The sequence below is a fragment of the Dendropsophus ebraccatus genome, chromosome 3, assembly GCF_027789765.1.
Source record: "Dendropsophus ebraccatus isolate aDenEbr1 chromosome 3, aDenEbr1.pat, whole genome shotgun sequence".
In the NCBI taxonomy this organism is placed as follows: Eukaryota; Metazoa; Chordata; class Amphibia; order Anura; family Hylidae; genus Dendropsophus; species Dendropsophus ebraccatus.
Genome location: NC_091456.1, coordinates 134255867 through 134262730, shown reverse-complemented (window position 1 = coordinate 134262730; position 6864 = coordinate 134255867).

Genomic DNA, 6864 nt, shown 5'->3' with positions numbered 1-6864 from the left:
GCGTTCAAAATGTGAAATGACTAGCGTAATTTTGGACTCAAAATGACAGACATTATTTTATTAACAAACAGTAAAGAAAAAACACCATGTGAACATAGCCATATAGTGACCACATTGATTTATATATCAGGGTCACACAGATGCTTTGCAGACCATATAAGTGAATACAGAACAGATTATAGAGTCGTTTCTTTTCCCATCTTTTCTATCCAGCTCAGATCATGAAGATTTGTATGCTGTCCAGATTTCTTACCAATATATACAAACTCCCTATTCTGATGATATTGTGTTTCAGACAGTTGTGTACCGCTGAAAGTGTTCCCCTTTGTGCCCCACAAACCTCACAGTAAAGTTACTCACAGACAGTAGTAGTGCTCCCCTCTGTTATATACACTGTTCTCCATGACTCTGTTACACAGTCTGCTCTCCTTTCACACAGACTACTACTTTTTTTTAAATACAAACTAAGACCCATACCCCAAGTCTCACAATGACTGCCACATCTTTCTAACAGTCTTCTACTTATACACATACTCCAGATAGATTGCTCTTAAGGGATCATTCACACGTCCGTAGAACTTTGTCCGTACATTGATGGTGTTCTGCGAGCTGGTCCTGGGAGCTCGGCTGTGTCAGTACACTAGTGCAAACTTTTAAACTGCATGATGCTGACAGTATCAGTCCACAGTACACCATCTGTATACGGACGAAATTCTATGGACATGTGAATGACTCTTCTCTCATATACTGCTTCTTATGCCTGTATTCACACAGGCTGTTCCATTCTCCACAAAACTGGAACTGTGCACATGTAGTGTCCCACTACGTTTCTTTTCTTCTCTTACACCTTGGTAAAACTGTATCACTCTAATGTCACAGGTTAGGAAAGGGTTTTCGCTGCTCTTTGCTCCAGCTGCAGCTAACACTTAGGTCTAGCTACACAAACACTTTGGGGGACATTTATTAAGTCCGGCGTTTTCTACGTCGGACTTAAAAATGTCCCCGCAGCTCCGGCACTACAGAGATTTATGTAGAGGCGGACTGCACGTGCGTGTGTGTTGATACTTATAACGAATCTTTATGAAAAAAACTAAATAATGTAAAAAATTGTGAAAAATAGCATTTTTCCAAATTTGAAACTTTACTGTCTGCTTGTACAGAAAATGGTTTTGCCCCATAAATTATATATTAAATAGCATTAGCAATATGTCTATTTTATGTTGGTGGCATTTATTAAACTCTTTCAATTTATTCAGACAATAGGGAGCCTACAACATTAGCAGCAATTTTCAAAATTTGCTGTAAAATTTTAAAATCAGATTTTTTTTAGGGACCTGGTCAGGTTTAGAGTGTATTTGAGGGGCCTATATGTTAGAAAGCCCCACAAAGCACCCCATTTCAGAAACTGCACCCCCAAAAATCTGCAAAAGCATATCCAGAAAGTGTTTTAACCCTTTAGGTGAGTCACAGAAATAAAAGCTAAGTGTGTACAAAAACTGAAAATGTTAATTAATGTCTTTCATAATTATAAACCTATTACCAGATAAATGCCCCCCAATATTTATTGCCCCGTTTCTGCAGTTATAGATATACCCCATATGTGGCCCTATTGCGTTGTTTGACGCAACCACAAGCCTCAGATATAAGGGAGCGCCTAGTGAATTTCAACGCCTCCGATATATCTGGTCATTTTTGACTGTACCACTTCAAATTGGCAGAGGCTCTGGGGTGCCAAAACATAAAAAACACCCCTAAAGGGACACCATTTAGAAAACTACACCCCTTAAGGAATGTAACGGGGTGCGGTGAGCATTTGGACCCAACAGGTGCTTCACAGATTTTCAGAACAATGTGGAGTAAAAAAAGAAAAAATAATTTTTTACACTGAAACGTTCTAGCCTTCAATTTTTCATTTTCACAAAGGGATAAAAGGAAAAAAAAAACACAAAACATGTAGTCCTGTGCCAAGCGGGCACAGGACTAGCCTCCATAGGGAAGGAGCGCCAATTGGCTTTTGGACGCTGGATTTCAAGGGCCATGTCGCATTTACAAAGCCCTTGTGCTGCCAAGACACTGGAGACCCACTAAAACCCATTTAGGAAACTGCACCCCTCAAGGAATCTATCAAGAGGTGCAGTGAGCATATGGACCCCACTGGTGACAGGCACAAATGTGGAACAATGTGACGTGAAAGGGAAAAATTTCATTTTTTCATTTTCACAGCACAAATGTGCCCACCATCAAGGGGTCCATATCAAGTTTCCAGAATGGGGTCACTTTTGGGGGGTTTCCAGTGTCTTGGCAACACAGGGCCTTTGTAAATGAGAAAATGAGTAAATGAGACATGGCCTTCACCATTCATTCTAGCCAAATGGCGCGCCTTCCCTTTGGAGGCTTACCCTGCCTGTTATAAAGGGGTCCATACCCTCACTGCATTCCTTGAGGGGTGCAGTTTTCAGAATGGGGCTACTTGTGGGGGTTTCCGCTGTCTTGGCAGCACGACGGCTCTGTAAATGCGACATAGCATTCATCATCCATTCTAGCCAAATCCAGCCTCTAAAATCCAAATGGCGCTCCTTCCCTTCGGAGGCTTGCCCTGCACCCACATGGCGCGTTATGTCCACATGTGGGGTATTTTTGGACAGGAAATTGCTCTACTTTGTGTGTTTTTTTCTCTTTTAACCCCTTGTGAAAATGAAAAAATAAAGGCTAGACCAACATTATAGTGTAAAAAATGTAATATTTCATTTTCACGCTACATTGTTCCACATTTGTGCCCATCACCAGTGGGGTCCATATGCTCACTACATCCCTTGTTACAGTCCTTGTTGGGTGTGGTTGCCATAATGTGGTCACTTGTGGGGGGTCTTGGCAGCACAGGGAGTTTTTAAATACAACATGGCCCTCGAAATCCATTCTATCCAAATCCAGCCCCAAAGCTGAATGGCGCTCCTTCCCCTTAGCGCTTTAAGTCCACATGTGGTGTATTTCCATACTAAGGGGAAATTTCTCTACATGTTTTGTTTCTTCTCTTTTAACCCCTTGTGCAAATGAGAAATGTCAACACTAGATCAATGATGTTGTGTAAAAATTACATTTTTTACACCTAAACATTGGCCTAGCCATGCTTTTTTCATTTTCACAAGGGTTTAAAAGAGGAAAAAAAACACAACACGTGTAGAGCAGTTTGTCCCAAGTACGGAAATACCCCACATGTGGGGATAAAGTGCCATGCAGCCGCAAGACGACCACCAAAGGGAAGGAGCGTCATTTGGTTCCCAAACGATCTTCCTACAAACTTTGAGGATGGGGGCATTCTGGGGGTTAGATTTGGGTCTTTACCCTCATATACTCTAAGGCTATGTTCACACTGCGTATATGTCCGGCCACATATTTTCGAGGCCGGACATATACGCGGTAAACTCCGGCCGGAGATTTACACTACTCGCGGCCGGCTAAGTACGGACCGCGAACTTACGCCCTTAGTCTACTTACGCTTCCCGAGCACCCTACGTAGCGATCTGACAGCGGTCTTTTACTTGGAAATCTTCGGCTAGCCCCGGACACCCGACAGAACCTTTTGGATCGGCACAAAAAGCTGCAAAAATGAAGAAATCACCACTCCGTACGGGACCGCATGTAACACTACGGGCGTAAGTTACGGCATTTTCGTCCGCAAACAATGGTCTGGTTCATTTTTTACGGCGCCGCGTACGATCCGGGCGTAAGTTCGTACGTAGTGTGAACTGTGCAGCAGTACATCGTATACTTTCCATTGTACGCAAACTACGTAAGTCTCCGGCCGCTTATTCACGGAACGCGCTATGGCCGGAAACTTACGTAGTTTGAACATAGCCTTAATCTGTAGGTGTATCCTGAGGTACTCTCACAGAGTTTTTTTAATTTCACGCCATACCCCGATCTTTTATTGGGAAGGTACTAGCGGAAAGGGAGTCTTCCTTTGAAGCTCAGTAGGGACTCATCTACTGAGATGTATTTCTCTGGGATATACATCTCAGTAATCTTGGCTGAGAAATGCTCTATGACTGGCTGTACTTTGTACAGGCGGTCATATGAGGGATCAACTTGTGGGGGGCAACTTGCATTGTCATTATAATGCAAGAATTTTAGGAGGGCTTTGAATCGAAACCCTACCATGGCCATACTGTAAAGTGGGGTATTATATATAATATCCCCACTCCAGTATTGCCGAATTGTGTTTTTTTTCCACTAGGCCCATGTGCAGCAGGAGCCCCCAAAATTTTGTATTTGGCTGCATCAACAGGGGTCCACGCCATGGGCCTAGCAAAAGCAGAGGAGGGGTTCTGGGCAAGAAATTGGTGCGCATACAAGTTTGTTTGCGCCACCATTAAATTTATAAGGTCATCAGAGGAAAAAGGGCTAGAAAAAGTCTATTTCTCTGAGATCTGTGGGGTAAATTTGGATTCCCGACGTTGCCACAAAGCCAGGAATCTGGGGCTGATAATTTTAGGGGTCTGGGGTCCAGATGGGGTCACCTGTCTGGGGGGTGGGGGGTGGGATGGGGTCACTTATCTGGGGGACAGGGGGCAGGATGGGGTCATCTGTCTGGGGGGCATGGGGCGGGATGGCATGATGTGTCTGGGGGGCAGCCCAAGGCGTCCTCCTTGGAAGCCTAGGAGGATAGTCATCATCACTGGATGATGATGATGATAATGAGGATGGATGGAGGAAGGAAGGATCCCCTACATTCATCCTCACTGGCTGTTTCTGTGTCGGAGGCAATAAGAGCGTATGCCTCTTCCACCGAAAACACCCTCTGGGCAATTTTTATATGGGGATTGGTATATAGGGTATGTAAATGTAATGTAGTGTAGTGGTGTAGTGTAAAACTTTATTTCAAGTAATGGAATGCACAACCAATAGATATATTCCGCACTGTTGCACAATTAGAACTGCCTCGACACCACCGGACTCCACCAGTCCCGTCTCTCAACATATGCAATACAAAAATACGTGTGAAGGAAAAAACAGGGTTTCTGTAACCTTCACGCTCCGAAGATCCAGAGCAAAAATACTCACAATGCCTTCATGACATATATTTCTTTATTTTCTTTATAGTAGCATACTGAAGCTCACAGCTGATGTACTCAGACACGGATGCCCAGGTACATCCTCACCGCGATCAGCACTCAGCAGCGGAAGGGCGCTAAAAAAAAAAGAAGCTACCGCTTCACCCCAAAACCACTGGTTATTGTATCATATACACTAATCAGCCGCTAGGGGGCAGTACAATGTACCTGGACAAAGATAGCCGAAGATTGCCGAAAAAAGACGACGGAAACCTACGGGAGCCGAAAAAAGACGACAGAGATAGAAGAGGATGCTGCGGGACCGCAGATCTTCACTTCGGCGCCGGGATCCGGTGATTATGGTGCTCGCACACCACACACACCTGCTCTGCACTCCTCAGCTAACTGACTGAGGGTTGCAGAGCAAAGAAAAAATATTTATTTTTACTTAAATCGCCGCTATTGGCTGGCCGGGCTAGGATGAGCATTTTGACCCCACAGGTATTAGAGGAAAGTATTCAAAATTAGACAGTAAAAATGAAAAGCTCGAATTTTTCCAATAATATGTTCATTTAGTGGGGCAGTGGTTACGGGCAACGTGTGGTGGTTATGGTCAACGTGCGGGGGTCACGGTCAACGTGCGGTGGTTACAGTCAACGTGCGGTGGTTACAGTCAACGTGTGGTGGTAACGGTCAACGTGCGGTGGTTACGGGCATCATGCGGTGGTTAAGTGTAATCTGGGGGGGGGGTTACGTGCAATCTGGCGTGATTAAGGACAACCTGGGGCGGTTACAGGCAACCTGGGGTGGTTACGGCAACGTGCGGTGGTTACGTGTAATCTGGGGGGTTACGTGTAATCTGGCGTGATTACGGACAACCTGGGGCGGTTACGGGCAACCTGGGGTGGTTACGGATAATCTGGGGGGGTTAGAGGTAATTTGTTTTATTTTTTTGTATGTTTTTTACTTTTTGTACTTTTACACATTTATTTTCACTATATTACTATGATTACTGTGATATTTTCTATCACAGTAAGCATAGTTCATTTACAGAGACCAAATTGGTCTCTGTCACTTTAAATTTTCAGAGATGACTGGTTCTGAAGCGCATGCGCACTTCAGAACCAGCCAGGACGCAGGGGAGGAAGGACCTCAGGTGAGTATAATGGGGGGGGGGGTGGTGGTGACTGGGGGGGGGGGGGTTGACTGGGGGGGGGGGGCGCGACTTAGGGGGGGCAGACACTATCACTTTTTATCCCCTGTCACTAATCATTTATGGTGACAGGGGGTAAAAAGTGCCGGGCAGTACATGGCACAAGCGATCAGCGGTATATAGTATATACCGCTGATCGTGTGTACCGGGACCCCACAGGAGAGTCCCCGATCGCTGCCCCATGCTCTCCGCTACCTCCAGTGGTGGAAAGAATGGGGCTTTGATTATTTATTTATTTTCCATTGCTGTGAACAGATATAGTATCGGCGGTCACTAAGGGGTTAAATGCCGAGATCCGCGCACGGCAGTTGCGGCAGGTGCCCGGCTATCACTGACAGCCGTGCCCCGCCAGGGATGACAGGGGCGCTCCGAGGACGTGTCGGCACGTCCATCTGCAGAAACGGCATGCAGATTTGGATATTCCGGTACGTCCATTTGCGGGAAGGGGTTAAAGTAATGTATTGCCCCCCAAAAGTTAAACAGATCACCAATATACACTTTTTACGGGAAATGCATATAAAGTGCTTTTTCCCTGCACTTACTACTGCATCAAGGCTTCACTTCCTGGATAAAATGGTGATGTCATGACTAGAGATGAGC